Source organism: Mesocricetus auratus, unplaced genomic scaffold, assembly GCF_017639785.1.
Source record: "Mesocricetus auratus isolate SY011 unplaced genomic scaffold, BCM_Maur_2.0 Super-Scaffold_6730, whole genome shotgun sequence".
NCBI classification, from domain to species: Eukaryota; Metazoa; Chordata; class Mammalia; order Rodentia; family Cricetidae; genus Mesocricetus; species Mesocricetus auratus.
This window is the reverse complement of record NW_024429184.1, coordinates 22,343,917-22,369,328: the sequence shown is the minus strand read 5'-3', so window position 1 is coordinate 22,369,328 and position 25,412 is coordinate 22,343,917. Positions and strand designations below refer to the sequence as shown.

Below are 25,412 nucleotides of genomic sequence, written 5' to 3'. Positions count from 1 at the left end.
GTTGTATTTTAACCAGGTCACCTTTAAATCCAATCAAAGTTAGGCATTTGTTTCTTGGTCTGAACTGCAAGCAATTCCTATGGTAATTGAACATACTTAATTTAGTTTAATAAATATTTTTTTCTGAACAAAAATTTATACCAAACACTGAATAGAATGAGAGATGAATAAGATCAATTTCTGTAGTTAAGGAGCTGAAAAATTGAGAAATGGAAAAGTCAAGTATATAAACAGTTTTTTTATTCCAGTCATACTTTATATTCCAGTTTCAAAATTGAAATACTGGGAGTGGGGAAGTAACATGTTGCCTTATAGCTGCTTTACAGAAAGGAAGACTCAGTAAGTAGAAATGAGAGGCACAGTGCCCTGTGGAGAAGGTAGATGGTGAGCATGTTGGACAGATGAATTAAGTCATCAGATAATTTCAGAGAACAAAGATAGCCCTACAGCAGGACAGTGAAACCAGCGGAGGTGGACAATCCCCTAAAAAGCAAAATGGTAGAGAAACTGTAGCAAGAGGGTGTTTCTTTTTAAATTGAAGACTTTATGAAGACCTTCTTAGACAAGAAACCACTGGAGACTGTTGAAAGATTTAAGTAGAAAGATATGGAAAATTCCAGTCTATTTATGTTGTTATAACAAACTCTCTTGATATAGAGTCATTAATAGAATGTATATATTCCTGCAGTTCTGCATTCTGAGAAGTCAATCAAGACATCAACAAGTTTTTTTACATTATGTTTTATTTATCCCATAAATATTAGCTATTTTTATATGCAAAACATTATTTTTAAGGCCTGGGTAAGATAATGTTAGTCCCTGATTCATATCTATGGAAGTCAATAGTTTAAACTGAGCTTGACATTACTGGCATTTATTTTTTTTTTCTTTTTTTAAAATTTAAGTTAGAAACAACTTGATTTACATGTCAATCCCAGCTCCCTCTCCCTCTCTATTCCCATGCCCTCCCCACCGGACCCCCAGTCCCTTACCCAATATCCACTCTGATTCCCAGGGAGGATGTCGCCCTCCATGATGGATCTCCAGAGTCTGTCATTTCATCCAAGGCAGGGCCTAGGCCCTTCCACAAGAGTTCAGGCTGAGAGAGCATTCCTCATTGTGGGATGGGCACTCACAGTCTATTTGTATGCCAGGGATAAATAGTACCCAAAGCCCCATAGATTACCTAGGGCTCCTCACTGACACCCACATTCAGGGAATTTGAGTCAGTCCCATGCTTTCCACATAGCCATGAATCCAGGGTCTAAGAGCTCCCCTTTGTTCAGGTCAACTGTATCTGTGGATTAAACCAGTCCAGTCTTAACTCCTTTGTTCATCAATTCTCCCTTTCTGTCACTGGATTCCAGGAGTTCAGATCAACGTTTAGCTGTGGGTGTCTGCTTCTGCTTCCATCAGTCGTCACTGGATAAAGGTTCTGTTTCCTAGACTCTCTGGCAGTGGGATTGTATGCTGGCACTCCCTTGATTCGTGTCTAAAATCTATATGTTTCTATTTTGTGACTGGGTTACCTCATTCAGGATGGTTTCTTCTAGTGCCATCCATTTGCCTGAAAATTTCAGGATTCCATTTGCTGAATAGTACTCCTTTGTGTAGATTTACCACATTTTCTTTATTCACTCTTCATTTGAGGGGCATCTAGTTTGCTGCCAAGTTCTGGCTATTACAAATAATTCTGCTATGAACATAGTGGAACAGACATCCTTGTTGTATGAATGTGCATCTTTTTGGTACATACCTAAGAGTGGAAATGCTGGATCTTGTAGTAGACTTATTCCCATCTCCCTGCAGAATCTCCATAATGATTTCCAAAGTGGCTGTATGAGTAGGCACTTCCACAAACAGTGAAGGAGGGTTCCCCATTCTCCACATCCCCTCCAGCATAAACTGTCATTGGTGTTTTTTATTTTAGCCATTGTGACAGGAGTAAGATGGTATCTCAGATTTGTTTTGATTTGCATTTCACGAATAGCTAGGGATGTTGAGCACTTTCTCAAGACTCTTTCAGCCATTTTAGACTCTTCTATTGAGAATTCACTATCTAGTTCTGTACCCCACTTTTTGATGGAATCCTTTGATGTTATGGAGACTTGCTTCTTGAGTTCTTTGTAAATTTTGGAGATCAGCCTTCTGTCAGATGTGGGGTTAGTGAATATTTTTTCCCAATCTGTGGGTTGCCTTTTTATCTTGCTGACTGTGTCCTTTGCCTTACAGAAGTTTCTCAGTTTCAGGAGGTCCCATTTATTAATTGTTGATCTTAGTGTCTGTGATACTGGAGTTATGTTCAGGAAGCAGTTTCCTGTACCAATTCGTTCAAGGGTACTTCCCACTTTCTCTTCTAACAGGTTAAGTGTGGCTGGATTTAAGTTGAGTATTTGATCCATTTGGATTTCAGTTTTGTGCATGGTGATAGACATGGATCCATCTTCAATCTTCTACATGTCAGCTTCCACCACTATTTGTTGAAGATGCTTTTTTTCCCTATTGTATAATTTAGCTTCTTTGTCAAAGATCAGGTGTACATATGTGTATGGGTTAATGTCAGGGTGTTCAATTGGATTCCATTGGTCTATCTGTCTATTTTTGTGCCAATACCAAGCTGTTTTCAGGACTACAGCTCTGTAATACAGCTTGAAGTCAAGGATGGTGATGCCTCTGGAGGTAGCCTTGTTGAACAGGGTTGTTTTGGCTATCCTAGGTCTTTTGTTATTCCATATAAAGTTGAGAATTGTTCTTTTAATGTCTGTAAAGAATTGTGCTGGTATTTTAATGGGGATTTTGTTAAATCTGTATATTGCTTTCAATAAGATTGCCATTTTTACTATGTTGATTCTACATATCAAAGAGCTTGGGAAATCTTTCCATTTTCTGGTGTCTTCTTTAGTTTTTTTCTTTAAAGACTCAAAGTTCTTGAGGAACTTTCACTTGTTTGGTTAGTGCTACCCTAAGGTATTCTGTGTTGTTTGTGGCTGTTGTAAAGGGCGATGTTTCTCTGATTTCTTTTTCAGTCCTTTTATTGTCTGTATATAGTAGGGCTACTGATTTTCTTGAGTTGATCTTGTATCTTGCCACATTGCTGAAGGTGTTTATCAGATGTAAGAGTTTCCTGGTAGAGTTTCTTGGGTCACTTATGTAAACTATCATATTATCTGCAAATAGTGAAAGTTTGACCTCTTCCTTTCCAAGTTGTATCCCCTTGATCTCCTTCTGTTGTCTTATTGCTCTGGGTAGAACTTCAAGTACAATATTGAAAAGGTATGGAGAGAGTGGACAGCCTTGTCTTGTCCCTGATTTTAGAGGAATTGCGTTGAGTTTCTCTCCATTTAGTTTGATGTTGGCTGTTAGTTTGCTGTATATAGCTTTTATTATGTTTAGGCATGCTCCTGTTATCCCAGATATCTCCAAGCCCTTTATCATGAAGGGGTGTTTGATTTTGTCAAAGGCTTTTTCAGCATCTAGTGAGATGATCGTATGATTTTTGTTTCTCAGCTTGTTTATATGGTGGATTACATTGATGGATTTTCATATGTTGAAGCATCCCTGCATCCCTGGATTGAAGCCTCCTCGGTCAAGGTGGATGAGTTTTCTGATGTGTTATTGGATCTGATTTGCCAGTATTTTATTGAGTATTTTTCCATCAATGTTCATGAGGGTGATTGGTATGACATTTTCTTTCTTAGTTGTGTTTTTGTGTGGCATGGGGATCAAGGTTATTGAAGCCTTGTAGAAAGAGTTTGGCAAAGACCCTTCTGCTTCTATTGTGTGGAATACTTTGAGAAGAATTAGTATAAGCTATTCTTTGAATTTCTGGTAGAATTCTGCACTGAAGGCCATCTGGCCCTGGGCTTTTTTTGGTTGGGAGACTTTTGATGATTACTTCTACTTCCTTAGGGTATATAGGTCTTTTTAAATTGCTTATCTGTTCTTGATTTAATTTTGGTACGTGATAGCTATCCAGAAATTTGTCCATTTCCTTTAAATTTTCAAATTTTGTGGAGTACAAGTTTTCAAAGTATGACCTGATGATTCTCTGTATTTTCTCAATGTCCGTTGTTATGTCCCCCTTTTCATTTCTGATTTTGTTAATTTACATGTTTACACTCTGTGATTTTACAAGTTAGGATAAAGGTTTGTCTATCTTGTGTTGATTTTCTCAAACAACCAATTCTTCATTACATTGATTCTTTGCATTTTTTTTTACTAGTTTCTACTTTATTAATTTCAGCCCTCAATTTGTTTTTTCCCTGGCATCTACTCCTCCTAGGTGAGTTTGCTTCTTTGTGTTCTAGAGCTTTCAATTGTGCTGTTAATTCTCTAGTGTAACTATTCTCCAGTTTTTTATGTTGGTACTTAGTGCTATGAACTTCCCTTGTGGCACTGCTTTCAAAGCGTCCCATAAGTTTGGGTATATTGCGTCTTAATTCTCATCGAATTCTAGGAAGTTTTAATTTATTTTTTTATTTCTTCTTTGGCCCAGAAATGGTGAAATGGTGCATTATTCAATTTTTATGAGTTTGTAGGGTTTCTGAAATTTGTGTTATTGGTGAATTCTAAGTTTAATTCATGGTGGTCTGATAAGGTACATGAAGTTATTCCATTTTTTGTGCCAGTTGAGGTTTGATATGTTGCCAAGTATGTGGTCATTTTTGAGAAGGTTATTTGTGACACTGAGAAGAAGGTACATTCTTTTATTTGGATGGAATGTTCTATAGATGTCTGTTAATCCCAATTGGGTCATAACTTCTATTAGTTCCTTTGCTTCTTTGTTAAGTTTCTGTCTGGTAGTCCTGTCTAATGGTGAGAGTTGTGTGTTGAAGTCTTCCACTATAAGTGTGTGGGGCTTTATATGTGATTTGAGTTCTAGTAATGTTTCTTTTATGAATGTGGATGCCTTTGTATTTAAGGCATAGATGTTCAGAATTGAATCTTCATCTTGGTGGATTTCTCCTGTGAGAAGTATGAAATCACCTCTTTCATCTCTTTGGATTGATTTTATTTTAAAATCCAATTTGTTAGAAATTAGGATTGCTACCCCAGCTTGTTTCTTTGGTCAATTTGATTGGAAAATCTTTTCCCATCCCTTAACTCTGACGTAATGTCTGTCTTTGAGGCTGAGGTGTGTTTCTTGTATGCAGCAGAAGGATGGGTTCTGTCTTCGCATCCATTTTGTTTGCCTGTGTATTTTTATGGGTGAGTTAAGACCATCAGTATTGAGAGATATTAATGACCAGTGATTGCTGATTCTTTTTTTTTTTTTTTGGAATGGTTGATGGTGTTGGAATTATATGTGGATTTCCACGTGTTTTTTCTTTTGGCTGTTGGTAAGGTGGGACTATCTATTGCTTTTATATTTTTCTGGTTGTACTTAACTTCCTTGGTTTGGAGTTTTCCTTCCAGTACTTTCTGTAGGGCTGGGTTAGTGGATATGTATTGTTTTAATCTGGTTTTGTCATGAAATATTTTGCTATCTCCATCTATAGGTATAGCTGGGTATGGCTGGGTATAGCAGTCTGGGCTGGCATCCGTGGTCTCTTAGTGATGGTAGAATATCTATCTAGGCCTTCTGGTTTTCAGAGTCTCCATGGAGAAGTCAGGTATGATTCTGATAGGTTGGCCTTTGTATGCTGGCCTTTTTCCTTTACTGCTCTTAATATTCTTTCTTTATTCTGTATGTTCTGGGGTTCTTACTATTATGTGGTGAGGGGACTTCCTTTTGTGGTCCACTCTATTTTGTGTTCTGTAGGCTTCTTGTACTTAAATTGGCATGTCTTTCTTTATGTTGGGAAAGTTTTCTTCTATGATTTTGTTGAATATGTTTTCTGCCCCTTTGAGGTGATTTTCTCCACCTTCTTCTACACCTGTTATTGTTTGGTTTGGTCTTTTCACGGTGTCCCATATGTCCTTGACATTTTGTGTTAGGGATTTGTTGGACTTAATATTATCTTTGGTCGATGAATCTATTTCCCCTAGTGTGTCTTCAACACCTGAGATACTCTCTTCAATCTCTTGTATTATGTTGCTTATGCTTGCATCTGTAATACCTGACTGCCCAGCTTTTCTACTTCCAGAATTCCTTCAGACTGTGTTTTTTTTAATTGTCTCTATTTCTGCTTTCAACCCTTGCACTGTTTGAATTGTTTCTTGTAATTTTTGCTTTGTCTTTTCCTCTCTTTCTTGCAGCTGTTGGATTGCTTGGTTTGTCTTTTCTTCCATTTCTTACATATTTTGCATTTTTTGGTTTGTTTTTTTCTCCCATTTCTTGGAAGCATATCCAATACCCTGGTGGCTTTCCTCTTGTGTGGATGGAGGCCTTCCTAGTATCAGGGCCTTGGCAATCTCTGGGTTGTCTGGACCTTCACCTGTCCCATGGGTGAAGAATTGTACTTGGACGCTGACTCCTGCAGGGATGGGAGCTGCACTGTGCAGTACCCTGACCTGGGCTAATCGTGCACTGATCACCGGAAGGCGGGCTCTAAACAGGTCCAGGCCTATCTAGCCCTGTTGGTGGAGAAAGGGACTATGGTGCTGGCAGTCTTTGAGCAGGCTGAATTGAATCCCTTCAGGATAAGATCTGCCTTGGGCAGTCCCCAGGTCTCTGGGAGTTCTGCTCAGGGCACCAGAAGGCAGGCTGTAGACAGCCCCAAGTTTACCTCACCTTTCCTGTGGGTGGAGAATGGGAGTTGGAAACAGGCAATCTCTGGTTGGGCTGGGATCGGCTGTGCACAGTCCTCAGGTCTCCTGTCCATCAATAGGTTTTTAAAAGTAGTTTATTGTTTATTTAACATGATCTTCTTTGTAAATAGACAAGCTATAATGATGTAAGCATATCTAAAGGTCTTTCTTTTGTCCTTTTGTTGTCACTCTTGACTTTAACAGCTGAGTCATCCTCCAACCCAAAATCCCACCACTTAATACTACTTCTGGACACCAAGTTGCAGCACTTGAATTTTGTTGAAGACACTTCATTCCCATAGCATAGGATCAATTTTTTGCTTCACAAGGATTAATAAAGATTTTATTAGACTGATTGGGATAGAAAGAAATGATATGGAAACAAGACTGGTTTAAAGGTCAATGTAATAGATCAAAGAAAAAGGGAGGAGACAACAATTAGTGGTTATGGAGATGTGAATAGCAACAAGGGAATATTCACTGGTAAGGTAATAAAGTCAACAGTTCAGACCTACATACAGGTTGTAAATGCAAAGAAGATGAATAAAACACAAATCTGTCTATAACTCTTTGCATTTGGAAGTATATTGTCATACCTTACTAACATAAGGAAGTTAAATTGTAAATTATCTGAAGAGATGACACTGTGAATTGGTTATCCTAGACAAAATTGGAGTAACTATGTGGTCTGAGTCAATATGTAAATATGTGCCTAATCAGAATAATTGGCAAAAACAGGGGCAACAGGTTTTTGTTTTGTTTATGTTTTTAAATGTGACTAGAAGAGCAGGAAAGAGAGGAAAGCTAAAAAATAATACACACACACACACACACATATATGTATATATTTAGTAAATGGGTGTTTTAGAGGCAATAAAATATTATTATGGGCTTCAGAAAACACAATTTCAATGAAATTTTATGTTTCTGAAATTTGTAGTTGAATGTTTAAAAAAACACTTTTACAGAGATCAAATTTCATAAAGTTATATATGTTAAATGCAATGTCAGTTTTTAGAAAAATCAAAAGACTGCCAGCAACTGGATGAAATTAAACTGTTTATGAGAGTATATTGTAAGCTAACCCTTTAAAATTGAATGTTGCAAAAGTATAAAGAAAAAAAATCTGATAGTATTAATTACAGTGAAGCTGAAATTTATACGGAAAACAAACACACTAAAACATTAAATTGGATTACAACAGAGAAAATTGTTGTGGGAAGTCCTGTGCATTTGTCAATAAAGTACTGTTGAGCCAATAGGAAACCTAGATAGGAGGGACTAGGAGTCCAGGAGGACTCTGGGAAGGAGAAACACAGGAGTCGACATGTAACCGCCATGGGGTAGGAAGCCCGGAACTATTCTCCGGTAAGAGAAATACTTAGATTAACAATTATGGGGTAATTACTTAAGTCAGAGATAGCCAGTAAGAAACAAGCAAGGCCAACAGCTTCATAATTAATATAGCCTCCTGTGTGTTTATTTGAGACTGAAGCGGCTCTAGAACCAGGCTGGCGGGAAGGCTTCTCTCAAGGAAAAAGCTTCTCTTTACAGAAAATGTTTTAGCTTATATGATGAACTCAATGTAAATAAATCACTATTGTCTATCAACATTATAAATAGCATTTTTTAGGAGGAAGAGCAGGAAGGGAATTATGCATGGTAGGCAATCATTTAACTGAGTCATACTCTCAGCCCTACTGAAAATATTACCTTAATAGAAGCATGTTAAAAGTACATGAGTTATCAATGGAAAAATTCCACATTAAAATTATAAAACTGGTTATAAGCAGAGCAATATATTAAATTTCAATGTTAGTTAACAGTAAGAATAGAAATAATGATATCAACTTAAACATCTGAAAATAATAAAAAACAGAAAATGTTTGTAAGTAAAACTTTGTTTTATATATTTGAAGTACATGGTATTTGTGGTCTTGGAAACTTAAGTTTTATGATAGAGTAATCTGATTGGTGGCCACTCTTGAACTAGGTGCTGAATGAATCCAGAGACATAAAGTCTTCTTTAGTTTAAAACAGAAAGCTTCCTAAAACATAAATCACAAATCCATCTTTCACAATCTAGTCAAAAGTTCTTTGGAAGGCATTTTACATATAGGTAATTGAATATTTAAAAAAACAAATGAAAATGATTCTTGCACTGGAGAGGTGGTTTTGTAATTAGGAGAGTTTGCTATAGAACAATGAGGACCCAAGTTCAGATCCCAACATCCCCAAAATAAGCTAGGCATAGTCTTGTAAGGTCAGTTATAACCATGGTGCTATGGAGGCTGAGGGAAGAGGATCATGGGAGCACATTTACTGTCAGCCTCACAAAAATATATTATCATCATGCTCAGGGAGAGATTCCACACCACATGATTAAGGCAGAAAGTGATGGAAGACACCCAGTAATGGCCTCCTCTGTCCTCACATTTTTGAGTAGACACACGCACCCTCTCACACACATATGTGTGTAACATAAATACATAAATTACGAATACATTCACACACAAAAACTGTCAGGGTCCTCCAGCCATCAACCAGGTACAGCTGCCTCACGTACTCATAAGAAAAGATATGACTCAACCCTCATAGAAAGTATGTGACTCTAGACCACCCTGCTACCTGCCGAATTCCAGAAACAAACCTGCAGCTTATCTAGGGCATAGGCTTAAACAATACAAGGTGGAATGTGAAAGATAAAGTTAGAGTCTGCAGTCAGGTTACCAGAGGACACAGGTACCCATCCCACTGACCTTACTCTGCCAGGCTCATTGCAGTCACAGCACACCCCCATTCCTTCCCCTCCTCCCTTCCCCTATGTAAATCCCTTTGAGGTGAAATAAAAGTTGTCGCCTTGATCAGACTTCTGTCTGTCCTTGTGTCCCCTGCCCCTCATCTTTCTCCTAGGTCTACCAAATGCACGTCGAGTGTCCTGAAGGTCAGGACATTAAAAAACAACTTCCAAAAACAACAAACAAACAAAAAACCCACCCAAAACTTTAAAAAGATTTCATCATACTGAAAAATGAAGTCTAGAAAGTGAATGGTCTGAGAGTAGGGATTTGGGTTTCTACTCCTTGCATCTAAAAACTGAGCTACACATGTGACAAGGATACCATCTTTCTCCTTGAGGCCTTACTGTCACCTATGAGAGGCTTCCTTTAGAGTCTTCATTTATTTTTCACAAAGGGTCTTCCCAGTTTCTTATGCTTTCTTTGTTGGATGTTTTATACAATACACTCTACAATCATTAAAATTGCCATAATTTCCCTAAGCATTAGTTAGATAGTCATACAAATAAGACATTTTAAAAAATTCTATGATTCTTGGCCTCATATGTGGGAAGAGAAATAATAAAAGTTATCTTGAAGAATGAATGGAAAAAAATAGAAGAAAAGAGAAGTGTGTAAGTGTGTGTGTGTGTTTGTGTGTAAATGAGTAGGAGATATGGAAAAAAGTATTTGGATATGGTGGTTCAATTCACTAAACATGATGCTAGGCATATTTTTAAAATGTCTCATTAAAGTATAAAACATAGAATAACCATTTGCTCAAGGGACCTGAGCCATGCTTACAAAATTTCACTGTCCTGATGGGTCAAATTATTATGAAAACTGCTATATTTCATCTTGATTTCATATAATTTGTAGCTATGAAAGAAGGAATTTGTAGTAGTGTAGCATTTTTTTGCGTAAGTCAAGTCATTCATTAGAAAGCTGGTGAGTCAGTTGGTGGTTTGCAAGGCTTCTGAATTTTTAGTTGAGAATAATTGTCACTGGTTTTTATAATACAATGGTACAAACACAGGACATAAAAGTAAGGTACTTATCTCTAATGCTAGAGATAAACAAACAAACAAATGGACAACATAAATAGCTAAAATAACTCAATGCTCCTGGATTCTTTCTGAAATTCAGAAACATTATCCAATAAGAGCAAACTCTGCACCAAAAATGAGTTGGTACAGGAGACCAGTTCCTGAACATAACACCAGTGGCACAGGCACTGAGATCGACAATTAACAAATGGGACCTCATGAAACTAAAACACTTCTGTAAGGCAAAGCACACAGTCAACAAGACAAAAAGGCAGTCCACAGAATGGTAAAAGATATTCACTAACCCCACATCTGACAGAGGGATAATCTCCAAAATATACAAAGAACTCAAGAAGCAAGTCTCCAGAACACCAAAGGATCCAATTAAAAGATGGGGTACAGAACTAAACAGAGAATTCTCAATAGAGGAAGCTAAAATGGCCAAGAGATATTTAAGAAAGTGTTCAATATCCTAAGCCATCAGGGAAATGCAAATCAAAACAACTTTGAGATACCATCTTACTCCTGTCAGAATGGCTAAAATCAAAAACACCGAAGACAATTTATGCTGCAGAGGATGTGGAGAGAGGGGAACACTCCTCCACTGCTGGTGGGAGTGCCAACTTGTACAGCCACTTTGGAAAGGAGTATGGAGATTCCTCAGGAAAATGGGAATCAATCTACCACAAGACCCAGCAATTCCACTCTTAGGCATATATCCACAAGAGGCAAATTCATACAACAAGGGCATCTGCTCCACTATGTTCATAGCAGCATTATTTATAATAGCCAGAACCTGGATGCCACCTAGATGCCCCTCAACTGAACAGTGGATAGAGAAAATGTGGTTTACTCAGCAGAAAAAAATACAATGGAATCTTGAAATTCGCAGGTAAATGGATAGCACTGGAAGAAACCATCCTGAGTGAGGTAACCCAGTCACAAAAAGACAAACATGGTATGCACTCACTCATATATGGATTTTAGACATGGATCAGGAGAGTGCCAGTCTGTACTTCCAATGACAGAAAGTCTGGGAGACAGGAAAGAACATAAAAGATATGCATGGTACCCAAGAGAAGAGAAATGAGGCAAGATCCTCTGAACAGATGGGGAACACGGCGAGGGCTGGGGGGGGGCGGGGGAGCTGGGAAATAGAGAGGGGGAGAAGAGGAAGAGAGAGTAGGTCATGGGGGAACAGGAAGGTTGACTGGGGGGGTATGATAGGGGGAAGAGGGAATCATAGGTTAGAAGACAGATCAGGCACCATTGTGACCTCTAGTGATCTAAAGGGATGACACCAATTGGCAAGCTAAGCAATAGTGTAGAGACCACCCCGAATGCCCATTCCAGATAATGAACTTGATGTCTATAATCATCCTGGAGCCTTCATCCAGTGACTGATGGAAGCAGAGGCCAATACCCACAGTTAAACACTGAACTGAACCCAAGGAACCCAGTGACAGAGAGAGAGGAGCGATGAGCAAATTGGCAAAGAATGGGCTGGCAAAACCGGCAGAGACAGCTGATCTGAACAGGAGAGAGCTTTTGGACCCCAGACCGACAGCTGGGAGGCCATCATGGGACTGATCCTCCCCTGAATGTGAGTCTCAGTGCGGAGGCCTGGGCAACCAATGGGGTCCTGAGTAGTGGATCAATGTTTATCCCTCGAATACTAACAGACATCGTGTGTCCATAACACAAAGAGGGATACTCTCTCAGCATGGACTCTTAGGGGAGTGCCTGGACACTACCTTGAGTGAAATGATAGACTCTATATATCCCCTATGTGGAAGAATTGGCAATAGGGTGGGAAGATGGGGGGGATGGTGGGGGAGTGCGGGAGGAGAGGAGGGAGAGGGAACTGGGATTGACATGTAAAACAAGAGAAAAATAAATTTATATATATATATAAAAAGAGCAAACTCCGGGGATGTGATTGTGAATCACACCTTATTAATTCTCTCAAGATGATATCATTTTGTTGAAGGACTCAGCTAAATAGACTGGAAATACAAGTCATGATGTGGTGTTGTAATGGAAGACGCAACACAAGCTATGGGGCATGAAAGTCTGTTGGAAGGAACCAAGCATAGATTTTGGATATCAGCAAAGTTTCCTGAATGAGGACATGATGTCTAAGTCTAAGTCACCTACAGAATGACAGTAGGGAAAGTGATTTAACTAAATGCTATTCTACTGGTGATGATGGAAAAATCCTGGAGTATAGTAGGGTTAGCCGGTCAATACAGAGTTAATTTCTCTTACTTTTTTTATGTGAACAAAATACTTTAATCAGCTTAAAGGTGAAAGGATTGATTTTGCTCATGTTTCCAGATGTTTGAGCACAATGTTTCTGAGTCTGTGATGAGAGGAACCATACCAAATAGAAGGAAGTGGTTCACTTAATAACAGCTAGGTTGTAGAGAGAGATAGGAAGGAGCCAGGGAGAAAATAAACCCTTCAAAGATAAGTTCCAGGGATTCATTCTCACCAGCCAGGCACCCCCTACAAATATTCCCTCCAACTATGAACTCATCAATATATTAATCCAATAACAAAATTACTGACTCCATGACTTAATGACTTCTCAGTTGCTTTACAACCTAGCAACTAAACTTTTAACGTAAACTTTTGGAACATTTTTCATACTCACCACAATATTCAACTGTGAACCCCAAAGATTCTTCCAATCTTATGATTAAAGTCACATTTAATTCATCATTCACTCTCTATAGTTTTCAATTCAAGTCTAAAGTCTCCTTTGAGATTCAAGGCAACGCTCAGCTAATAGTCTATGAGCCCCTATAAAGTAAGAAAAAACTGTACAAGCACAGAGTCAACTTGCCCATTCTAAAATAGAAGACTAGAATAGCAAGGGCATATTAAACTAAAAATCAAATAAAAACCTATTACCAAAAAACAGAAAAAAAAACCAACTTGGTCCCTCTGGCATCATCAGGTAAACAGGCCAGCTTCCCGGCCTGAGTTCCAGAGCCTGCAGATCGCCTGGGAACTGCACAGAGCTCCCAATCCCAGCGGGAGCATCAGGTAAACAGGCCAGCTTCCCGGCCTGTGTTCCAGAGCCTGCAGATCGCCTGGGAACTGCACAGAGCTCCCAATCCCGGCGGGAGCATCAGGTAAACAGGCCAGCTTCCCGGCCTGTGTTCCAGAGCCTGCAGATCGCCTGGGAACTGCACAGAGCTCCCAATCCGGGCGGGAGCCAAGCACCCCAGACTCCAGATCTTCTCTCCCACCAACGATTCCAGGAAAGGAGAGGAGGCTGGGAGTACAGGGAAGTAGCTGTCCCTCTGGCATCATCAGGTAAACAGGCCAGCTTCCCGGCCTGAGTTCCAGAGCCTCCAGATCGCCTGGGAACTGCACAGAGCTCCCAACCCCAGCGGGAGCATCAGGTAAACAGGCCAGCTTCCCGGCCTGTGTTCCAGAGCCTGCAGATCGCCTGGGAACTGCACAGAGCTCCCAATCCCGGCGGGAGCCAAGCACCCCAGACTCCAGATCTTCTCTCCCACCAACGATTCCAGGAAAGGAGAGGAGGCTGGGCGCACAGGGAAGTAGCTGTCCCTCTGGCATCATCAGGTAAACAGGCCAGCTTCCCGGCCTGTATCCCAGAGCCTGCAGATCGCCTGGGAACTGCACAGAGCTCCCAATCCCGGCGGGAGCATCAGGTAAACAGGCCAGCTTCCCGGCCTGTGTTCCAGAGCCTGCAGATCGCCTGGGAACTGCACAGAGCTCCCAATCCCGGCGGGAGCCAAGCACCCCAGACTCCAGATCTTCTCTCCCACCAAAGAGACCAGGAAACTACAGGAACCAGGGAGACCAGGGGAGTAGCTGTTCCGGATCAGGTACAACAGGACCCAGCATAGGGTCCAGGGGACCAGGTAGGAGGCTAAGCGCCCCAGATTCCTGTTCTTCTTCTCTACCCACGGACCAGCATTTGGACAAGGCATAGAAGAACCACCAGATTACTGGACTTACTAGCACCCACCAAAGGGAACTCTGGTCCCCAGACCAGGAAGGGGCTCTTTCTGCACCCACTAAAGGAAGAGATGGGAAAGAGACAATACAAAAACACAGTCAGCAACAGAAAAACAAATATGACACCGCCAGATTCTAGAGACTCCACACCAGCAAGACCCCAATATTCCAACGCGAAGGAAGCAGAAGAGAACGATCTTAAAAGCACTTTCATGAAAATGATAGAGGCCCTAAAAGAGGATATTGGAAAATCCCTCAAAGAAATGGAAGAAAAAACAAACCAAAAAATGCAAGAAATGGAAGAAAAAACAAACCAAAAAATGCAAGAATTGGAAGAAAAAACAAACCAAAAACGGCACGAAATGGAAGAAGAAATGAAGCAAAAAATGCAAGAAATGGAAGAAAAAGCAAAGCAAAAAATGCAAGAATTAGAAGAAGAAACATACCAAATAAGGCAGGAAATGGAAGAAGAAACAAAGCAAAAAATGCAAGAAATGGTAGAAAAAACAAAGCAAAAAATGAAAAAAATGGAGGAAGAAACAAACCAAAAAAGGCAGGAAATGGAAGAAGAAACAAAGCACAAAATCCAAGAAATGGAACAAAAAGCAAACCAAAAAATGCAAGAAATGGAAGAAAGAACAAACCAAAAAATTCATAAAAGGCAACAAACGGACGAACAGATAAACAGAAAATTGCAAGAAGCAATGCAAACGCTGCAAGGGTTGAAAACTGAAATAGAGACACTAAAAAAAACACAATCTGAAGAAAGGCAGAAAATAGAAAAGCTGGACAAACAGTCAGGCACTACCAATACAAGCATTACCAACAGAATAGAAGAGATGGAAGAGAGAATCTCAAGTGTTGAAGATACATTAGGAGAAATGGATTTATCAACCAAAGAAAACCTTAAATCCAACAAATCCTTAACACAAAACATCCAGGAATTATGGGACACCATGAAAAGACCAAACCTAAGAATAATAGGTATAGAAGAAGGAGAAGAAATCCACCTCAAAGGGGCAGAAGGCATATTCAACAAAATCATAGAAGAAAACTTTCCCAACCTTAAGAAAGACATGCCAATGAAGGTACAAGAAGCCTACAGAACACCAAATAGAGTGGACCACAAAAAAAATCCCCTCGCCACATAATAATCAAGACCCCAAACATACAGAATAAAGAAAGAATATTAAGAGCAGCTAAGGAAAAAGGTCAAGTAACATATAAAGGCAGACCTATCAGAATTACACCTGATTTCTCCATGGAAACTCTGAAAGCCAGAAGGTCCTGGATAGATATTCTACCTACACTAAGAGACCATGGATGCCAGCCCAGACTACTATACCCGGCAAAGCTCTCAATCACTATAGACGGAGAAAACAAGATATTCCATGACAAAACTAGATTCAACCAATATGTGTCCACTAACCCAGCCCTACAGAAAATTTTGGAAGGAAAACTCCAACCCAAGGAAGCTAACTACAACCAGAAAAACATAAGCATTAGACAATCCCTCTCTAACAACACCCAAAAGAACAAAGGGGCGAAATTCCACCCATAATTCCACCAACAACAACCATCGCAAAGCGAAGAAGGATGAGCAATCAATGGTCATTAATATCCCTCAATATTAACGGCCTTAACTCACCCATAAAAAGACACAGACTAGCAGAATGGATTCGAAGACAGAACCCTTCCTTCTGCTGCATACAAGAAACACACCTCACCCTCAAAGACAGACATTACTTGAGAGTTAAAGGTTGGGAAAAAATTTTTCAATCAAATGGACCCAAGAAACAAGCAGGGGTAGCAATCCTAATATCTAACAAACTAGACTTTAAAATAAAATCAATCAAAAGAGATGAAGGAGGTCATTACATACTCATCACAGGTGAAACCCACCAAGACGAAGTGTCTATCCTGAACATCTATGCCCCCAATACAAAGGCATCTACATTCGTTAAAGAAACATTATTAGAACTTAAATCTCATCTAAAGCCCCACACAGTTATAGTGGGAGATTTCAACACACCACTCTCACCACTAGACAAGAATACCAGACAGGAACTCAACAAAGAAGCAAAGGGTCTAATAGAAGTAATGACCCAACTGGGATTAACAGATATCTATAGAACATTTCATCCACATAAAAAAGAATATACCTTCTTCTCACCACCACATGGAACCTTCTCAAAAATCGACCACATACTTGGCAACATATCAAACCTCAGCAGCTACAAAAAAATTGGAATAACTCCATGCATCTTATCAGACCACCATGCCTTAAAATTAGAATTCAACAACAACACAAATTGCAGAAAACCTACAAACTCATGGAAATTGAATAATGCTCAACTGCACCATCCCTGGGTCAAAGAGGAAATAAAAAAAGAAATTAAAGACTTCCTCGAATTCAATGAGAATGAAGACACAACATACCCAAACCTATGGGACACTTTGAAAGCAGTGCTACGGGGGAAGTTCATAGCACTAAGTGCTCACATGAAGAAACAGGAAAACAGTTATACCAGAGAATTAACATCACAGCTAAAAGTTCTAGAACACAAAGAAGCAAACTCCCCCAGGAGGAGTAGACGCCAGGAAATAATCAAATTGAGGGCTGAAATCAACAAAGTAGAAACCAGGAAAACAATACAAAGAATCAATGCAACGAAGAGTTGGTTCTTTGAGAAAATCAACAAGATAGACAAACCTTTGTCCAAACTTACCAAACAGCAGAGAGTGAACACGCAAATTAACAAAATCAGAAATGAAAAGGGGGACATAACAACAGACTCTGAGGAAATCCAGAGAATCATTAGGTCATACTTTGAAAACCTGTACTCCACAAAATTCGAAAATTTAAAGGAAATGGATGACTTCCTGGACAGCTATCATTTGCCAAAACTAAATCAAGAACAGATAAGCAATTTAAATAGACCTATAACCCCTATGGAAATAGAAGCTGTCATCAAAAGTCTCCCAACCAAAAAAAGTCCAGGTCCAGATGGCCTCAGTGCGGAATTCTACCACAAATTCAAAGAACAGCTTATACCAATTCTTCTCAAAGTGTTCCACACAATAGAAGCAGAAGGGTCTTTGCCAAACTCTTTCTATGAGGCTTCAATAACCTTGATCCCCAAGCCACACAAAGATACAACCAAGAAAGAGAACTTCAGACCAATATCCCTCATGAACATTGATGCAAAAATACTCAATAAAATACTGGCAAATCGGATCCAAGAACACATCAAAACAATCATTCACCACGATCAAGTAGGTTTCATCCCAGGGATGCAGGGATGGTTCAACATACGAAAATCCATCAACGTAATCCACCATATAAACAAGCTGAAAAACAAAAATCACATGATCATCTCACTAGATGCTGAAAAAGCCTTTGACAAAATCCAACACCCCTTCATGATAAAGGTCTTGGAGAGATCTGGGATAACAGGGACATACTTAAACATAATAAAAGCCATATACAGTAAACCAACAGCCAACATCAAACTAAATGGACAGAAACTCAACGCAATTCCTCTAAAATCAGGAACAAAACAAGGCTGTCCACTCTCTCCATACCTTTTCAACATGGTACTTGAAGTTCTAGCTATAGCCATACGACAACAAAGGGGGATCAAGGGGATACAAATTGGGAAGGAAGAAGTCAAACTTTCACTGTTTGCAGACGATATGATAGTTTACATCAATGACCCAAAGAACTCTACCAGGGAACTCTTACAGCTGATTAACACCTTCAGCAAAGTGGCAGGTTACAAGATCAACTCAAGAAAGTCAGTAGCCCTACTATATACAGATGATAAAAGGGCTGAAAGAGAAATCAGAGAAACATCACCCTTTACAATTGCCACAAACAATATAAAATACCTTGGGGTAACGCTAACCAAACAAGTGAAAGACCTGTATCGTAAGAACTTTGAATCTTTAAAGAAAGAAATTAAAGAAGCCCTCAGAAAATGGAAAGATCTCCCATGCTCTTGGATAGGTAGGATCAATATAGTAAAAATGGCAATCCTGCCAAAAGCAATCTACAGATTCAATGCTATCCCCATTAAAATCCCAGCACAATTCTTCACAGACCTTGAAAGAACAATAATCAATTTTGTATGGAAAAACAAAAGACCCAGGATAGCCAAAACAACCCTGTTCAACAAGGCAATGTCCGGAGGCATCACTATCCCTGACCTCAAGCTCTATTATAGAGCTATAGTCCTGAAAACAGTTTGGTATTGGCACAAAAATAGACAGGCAGACCAATGGAATCGAATTGAAAATCCGGGTATTAACCCACACACGTACGAACATCTGATCTTTGACAAAGAAGCTAAAAATATACAATGGAATAAAGAAAGCATCTTCAACAAATGGTGCTGGCATAATTGGAGACTGGCATGTAGAAAAATGCGGATCGATCCATGTTTATCGCCATGCACAAAACTTAAGTCCAAATGGATCAAAGACCTCAACATAAATCCAGCCACACTGAACCTCTTAGAAGAGAAAGTGGGTGGTACCCTTGAAAGAATTGGTACAGGAGACAGCTTCCTGAACATAACACCAGTAGCACAGACAGTGAGATCTACAATTAATAAATGGGACCTACTGAAACTGAGAAGCTTCTGTAAGGCAAAGGACACAGTCAGCAAGACACAAAGGCAGCCCACAGAATGGGAAAAAATATTCACTAATCACACATCTGACAGAGGGTTGATCTCCAAAATTTACAAAGAACTCAAGAAGCAAGTCTCCAAAACAGCAAAGGACCCAATTAAGAAGTGGGCTGCAGAACTAAATAGAGAGTTTTCAATAGAGGAGTCTAAAATGGCTGAGAGGCACTTGAGAAAGTGCTCAACATCCTTGGCCATCCGGGAAATGCAAATCAAAGCAACTCTGAGATACCATCTCACTCCTGTCAGAATGGCTAAAATCAAAAACACCAATGACAATTTATGCTGGAGAGGATGTGGTGAAAGGGGGACACTCCTCCATTGCTGGTGGGAGTGCCAACTGGTTCAGCCACTTTGGAAAGCAGTATGGAGATTCCTCAGAAAAATGGGAATAAACCTACCACAAGACCCAGCAACTGCACTCTTAGGCATATATCCAAAAGATGCCCATTCATATAACAAAGATGTCTGTTCCACTATGTTCATAGCAGCTTTATTTGTAATAGCCAGAACTTGGAAGCAACCTAGATGTCCCTCACCCGAAGAATGGATAGAGAAAATGTGGTACATCTACACAATGGAGTACTATTCAGCAGAAAAAATAATGGAATCATGAGATTCGCAGGCAAATGGATGACACTAGAAGAAACCATCCTGAGTGAGGTAACCCAGTCACAAAAAGAGAAACATGGCATGTACTCTCTCATATATGGATTTTAGACATAGATCTGGGGAGTGCCAGCCTACAATCCTATTGCCAGAGAGTCTGGGAAACAGAAACTTCATTTACTGGCTGGTTAAGTACTGAGCTGAACTCAAGAAAGCCAGTATCAGAGAGGGAGGACTGATGATCAAAGGGATTAAGACTGGGCTGGTTGAACCCCCAGAAACAGCTGACCAGACAAAGGTTAACTCTTGAATCCCAGGCATCAGCCTGGGAATCCAGCATGGGACTGATCAAGACCCCCTGAATCTGGGTGTCAGTGAGGAGGCCTAGGTAATCTATTGAGCCTTGGACAGCAGATCAGTACCCATCCCAAGTATACACACGGACTTTGGACTCCCATTGAACAATGTGAGGTGCACTCTCACCCTGAACTCTTGGGGAAGGGTCTAGGCCCTGCCCTATATGAAATGACAGACTATGGACACCCCCATGGAGGGCCTCACCCTCCCTGGGGGAATGAGGGGATAACGGGGGGGGGTTGGGGGGGAGGGCACGGGAGGAGGGGAGGGAAAGGGAGAGGGACCTCGTACTGACTTGTGAAGCAACCTTGTTTCTTATCTAAATTTAAAAAGGAAAATAAAAAAATATTAATAAAAAAAAAACCAACTTATTGATCCATGTCTAGCACACATGAAACAGCACTGAAAGTGATTTTATGGTTGGGGTTCATCACATGAGGAACTGTATTAAAGGACCTCAGAATTAGGAAGGCTGCGAACCACTGCTCTAGAAAATGATGACAAACACAGATTTTATGGTTGGGGCTCATCACATGAGGAACTGTATTAAAGGACCTCAGAATTAGGAAGCCTGTGAACCACTGCTCTAGAAAATGATGACAAACACAGATTTTGGCATGAGGAGTGGTTCTAGAGCAACAGAAGTGTAAGGATGGATTTTTATTGATACTTTGTGAATTTCACATCATGCATTTTGATAACACTCACTACCCAGTCCTTTCATGTCTGATTATTCCTCCCTTATGATATTCCCCCACAAAAAATGGAAATTTAAAAAAGAAGAAAAAAACAAAACAAGTCTCTGGAGTATGGTAAAGCTCTCAGTGGCCTGCCCCTTAAATAGAACTTAATTGTTTCCCTCCCATACCCCTTCCAGAAGCCAACAATTGCGGAGAATAACTTCAGCATCCTTATCACACTTTTAAGAGTTCTCTTTGATGGATTCATACTTAGGCTGTTAATTTGGGGGGGTGATGGTGGGTAGTAGTTGTCACAAAAGTCTACCTTGTCCCTCTTTCTCAACTGTGCATCTGCAATCATCCATGGGTGTATGGTTCATGGGATTCAATTAGTTTTCTGGTGAGAGCACAAACCAAAAGCATGGATGCCAGCTTATGTAAGACCACTGATTCAGACAGCATCCTCAGGGGCAGCCCAGATCATGGACACCAATCTGGCCCAGGGTGGCAGCGCAGGATACTATCGTCAATATGGTTCCCAGGGGCTGTATGGTGTACTGACTCCAGCATTGTTTCAGGTGACAACCCAGACCACTGAATATCTTCACCGCTTTTGGTGGTAACACAGATGACAGACACAGGCCCCAGCTTCAGTAGGACCTTGGATACAGGCATGGCTCTCAGTGGTAGCATGTACCACAGAAATCAACATGGCTTCAGGTAGCAGCACAGATGATGGTCATCTGAATGTCATTTGGGGTAATATAGGCCATGAGCAAGGGATGGATTTTTTTAAGTATCTGAAATTAGTTTTTCAATTTGCCAACATCTAGTTACTGATGTCTCTCACAGAGGCTTGGATAATACTAAAAACCCATGGTATCAACTAGTTAAAAAACTTATCAAGGCAAATGAATTGATTATCCTGATCCAACAATTGTAAGAGGCACGAAATTCAGTGACTCTGTAAAAAATGTTTTTGACAATTTTCAAAAAAATAAGGAAGTTAATGATTTAGTTTGGTTGCTCCTGGCACCTCTGGATAAATTGACAAAGAAAAATAGTGAGCTCAATAAAACTAATCAATATCTAGGATCTCAGGATAGGGTGACAAAGGACAATGAAGTCAGTGAAAAATTGACCAGTTCCAGGTGTTCATAAATAGTCTAAAGTTTTCTAAGTGTGCCTTGACAGAGAATCTTCTGTCTAGCAGTGACAAAACTCAAGCTGTAGAAAATCAAACTGAAGCCATCATTAAAAGACTGGTAAAGCTATAATAGAAATTGAAGTCCCAGCCTTGGAGGTTATCTGAGGTTAAAATAAAGGCAATAATAGGTAAGGAATGGGATACTGTAACTAGAAATGCGAATATATGAGAGGACTCTATTGAAGCTGAGAACTTTGAACCCTAAGATTCTCAAAGGTTTATCTCACTTGAGGTAGTAGTCTCATCACCCCCAGCAGAAGATGTATTCACGCCCCACCCCCTGAAATATTACTTTTCCTACCTTTGTCTGCTAAACTAGCACTGACCTTCTGAATGAAATGCAAGAGCCTACAAAGAGTTGTCTGTAGATCAATAGCCAGACTTAATGCTAAGCAGATGCTTAAGTGGGAGGAAGAAAGTGTAGTACACGAGGAGATGAATCCACCATTAGAGAGTTTAATGGGTTTGTTAATTCATTCGAGCAGAAGTCTTGATGGATATTGAGGGTGTAGGATAATGGTGAAAGAAACACAGAACTAGGTCAGGCTCAGTTTATTGATATGGGCAAATTGGAGATTCTAGGATTAATATGGAAACTCACAGAGTTAAAAAAGGGCTATAAAAAGTTTATTTCAATGATTCAATGAAGCATTTATCAAAAGATAGTCTACTGAAAAGGAGATGGAGGTACCTGATATCCCTTGGCTTAATGTTGATGAAGGCATTTTTAAAACTCATGGAAATTGCAAAACTAGAAGGCATATACCATGTAAAACCTTATTCCCTACAAAAGGAGGTCTCAGAAGACACGCCCTTCACTAATCCTAGAAGAGGCAAAATGGTGAGAGGGGCACCACCATGTCTGAAGACCTTTACTGTCGACCTTTTCCTTATACCAGACCTAAGGGTCAAAGATGCTGCTTCTCAGTTTGATGAATTAAATGTGATGGATATAACTGAACCACAAAGGAAAAGGGGCAGGTAGCAGCACTGAATAGACAAGGGCAAACTAATTGTAGTTATTTTAGTGAGTAGCATAGACAAAGCTTTGTCTCTCATGGCTTGACACATATTGGGCAGCATAGGCAAAGTGATTTTTGTGGTGGCATGATTTGTATGGATCTTTGGTACTGGAAAATCAGTTATAGTGTTGCCAGGCATTCAACAGATAAGCCTAGTCCGTTTTTGTTTTATCTGCAAAAGCAGAAAGATTATCAAAAAAATGAATGTCAAGAGGGAATATTGGCCCATGAACCAATTTTCAGACTTGAGCCAGTTGGCGGACCCAGAACCACTTGAATAAAAGGAAGACCAGGTCTTCCTGAGGAAGGACTTTGCTAAAATGCCTATGAGATTTTGAGTGTGAGCCTTTCTCCAGTCCTTGCCCAGAGGGACTTACTGCCTTTTACAATAGTAACTGTACACCAGGGAAAGAAAACAATGAGACTTTCCAGATTCTATTGAAAATAGGTTCAGAATTGACACCACAATCTAGGAGACCCCAGAAGCACTGTGGTCCTCTTGTTAGAGTAGGGGCTTATGGAGGTCATGTGATTAATGGGTTTTTGGCTGAATCTGAACTAACAGATCCAGTGGGTTCCAAAACTCATCACGTGATTATTTCCCCAGTCTCAGAATGTATAACTAAATGTAGATACATTTAGAAATTGAAAAAATTTTCACATTTGTCCCTGACATGTGGAATGAGAGTTATTTTGGTTGGAAAAAGCTAAATAGAAGCAAGTGGAGTTGCTTCTACAAGGGAAAATAGTGAATCAAGGCCAACATCACATCCCAGGTAGTATTGGAGAAATTAGTGCCACTGCCAAGGACTTGAAAGATGCAAGGGGTGATGGTTCCCACCACATTTCTCTTTCCTTTCCTATCTGGTTAGTGAAAAAGACAGATGGACCATGCATAGTGACAGTAGACTATTAAAAACTTAATTCAGAAAATATTAACAGCTCTGTATCATTTTCTCCAAATAGATATTTAAGTGACCTAATGTTTTGACATTAAGGAAAGAATGGGGAGCTTCAATAAATATTAACAACATTTATTAATTATTGAACTTGTGAAAAGTGACTGATGATTTTATAGAGTCAATTATAGGGCTATTATTGAAAAGTAGTATTTTAAAATAATAAATAATTTTGAACTCCTAAATATAAAATACATTTTACAAACAAAAGGATACTGAGAGTGAAACATATACAAAATTACTATGTTACATACAATATAATTAAAAGTTGTCATTTAGTTCTTATTTCATTATGAGTGATTTTTTTTAGAAATCACTTTAATGAAGTTCAAATGTATGTGTATGCCTTCCAAATACTGAAAAGAAAGCAAATAATTAGGAGTTGTAATAATAATACATATTAAAATTTCTAATTTAAAATGAGTGTATAATAACTTTATAAGGAAAGGGAAATCCAATAGATAATATTAACTTTACAAAGAAATCATTTTAAGTGAGATATAGTCAGTATCTAAAAACTAAAATCAATTATAGAAGTTATAGGATGTGATTTCATACTTAGTAGGTCAAGTCTTAACTAAGCATATCAAATTATCATCTGATCTTAATATTTAATGATTTTTAGATGTAATATTTATTGAATTTTTAAGTTGACTGCATCACATTAAATCCATAAGTTTATTTGCATATAATTTTATTCATTCACAGGAAAAGATGTGCACATAAATTTCTTGTTATCTTCTACCTAACTATTGTTTTTTTCTCTATACCATCACATTTATTTGTTTATTATAGGTATTTTTTAGTGTATTGCACATTTTTAGTATAATACACATTTAGTGTATTATACATTTTCATTAATGTATTTTCTAGTTTTGAATACAGTATTCATAGGTTTAAAGCAGCAAACCAAATATATGAAAAAACAATTTAATTATTGAAACTTATCATATCTTTCATGTATCAGCAATGAACAACATTTATTTCATATGCATTGAATTCTTCTAAGGCAGTGTAAACACACCACAGAGATCTCACAAACAATCTGGAAACAGTGCAGGACAAAGAATAGCAAGGTTGAAGATGGGAACCAATTACATTACTTTTAGTCTACATATTAACCAAAATAACAACTTAGATAGAACCTCTATGATCCTCTATGATGAAAGCAAAAAGGATAAGATGGTCAGGAATATCATTAAGCAGAAGGGGCAGTGGTTCAAATTGAATAAGTTCAGAACATAGTCTGAGCATTACAGAAGAACACAGCATCTTCACTGTAAATCATTTACTGACAAAAAGCCATTCCCAAGTAAACTTGAACTTTTGGAAGAATGGAATGAAAAAAAAAGCTTCCTTCAAGAATATAGAAATGATA

At 39.2% G+C, this 25,412-nt stretch overlaps 1 protein-coding gene across 4 annotated transcripts in view; it reads right to left on the bottom strand.

Annotated features, from left to right (window-relative positions):
• Lingo2 (leucine rich repeat and Ig domain containing 2) overlaps nt 1–25,412 on the bottom strand; it is a 1,146,222-nt gene that overhangs the window by 260,531 nt on the left and 860,279 nt on the right. The window lies entirely within an intron of this gene.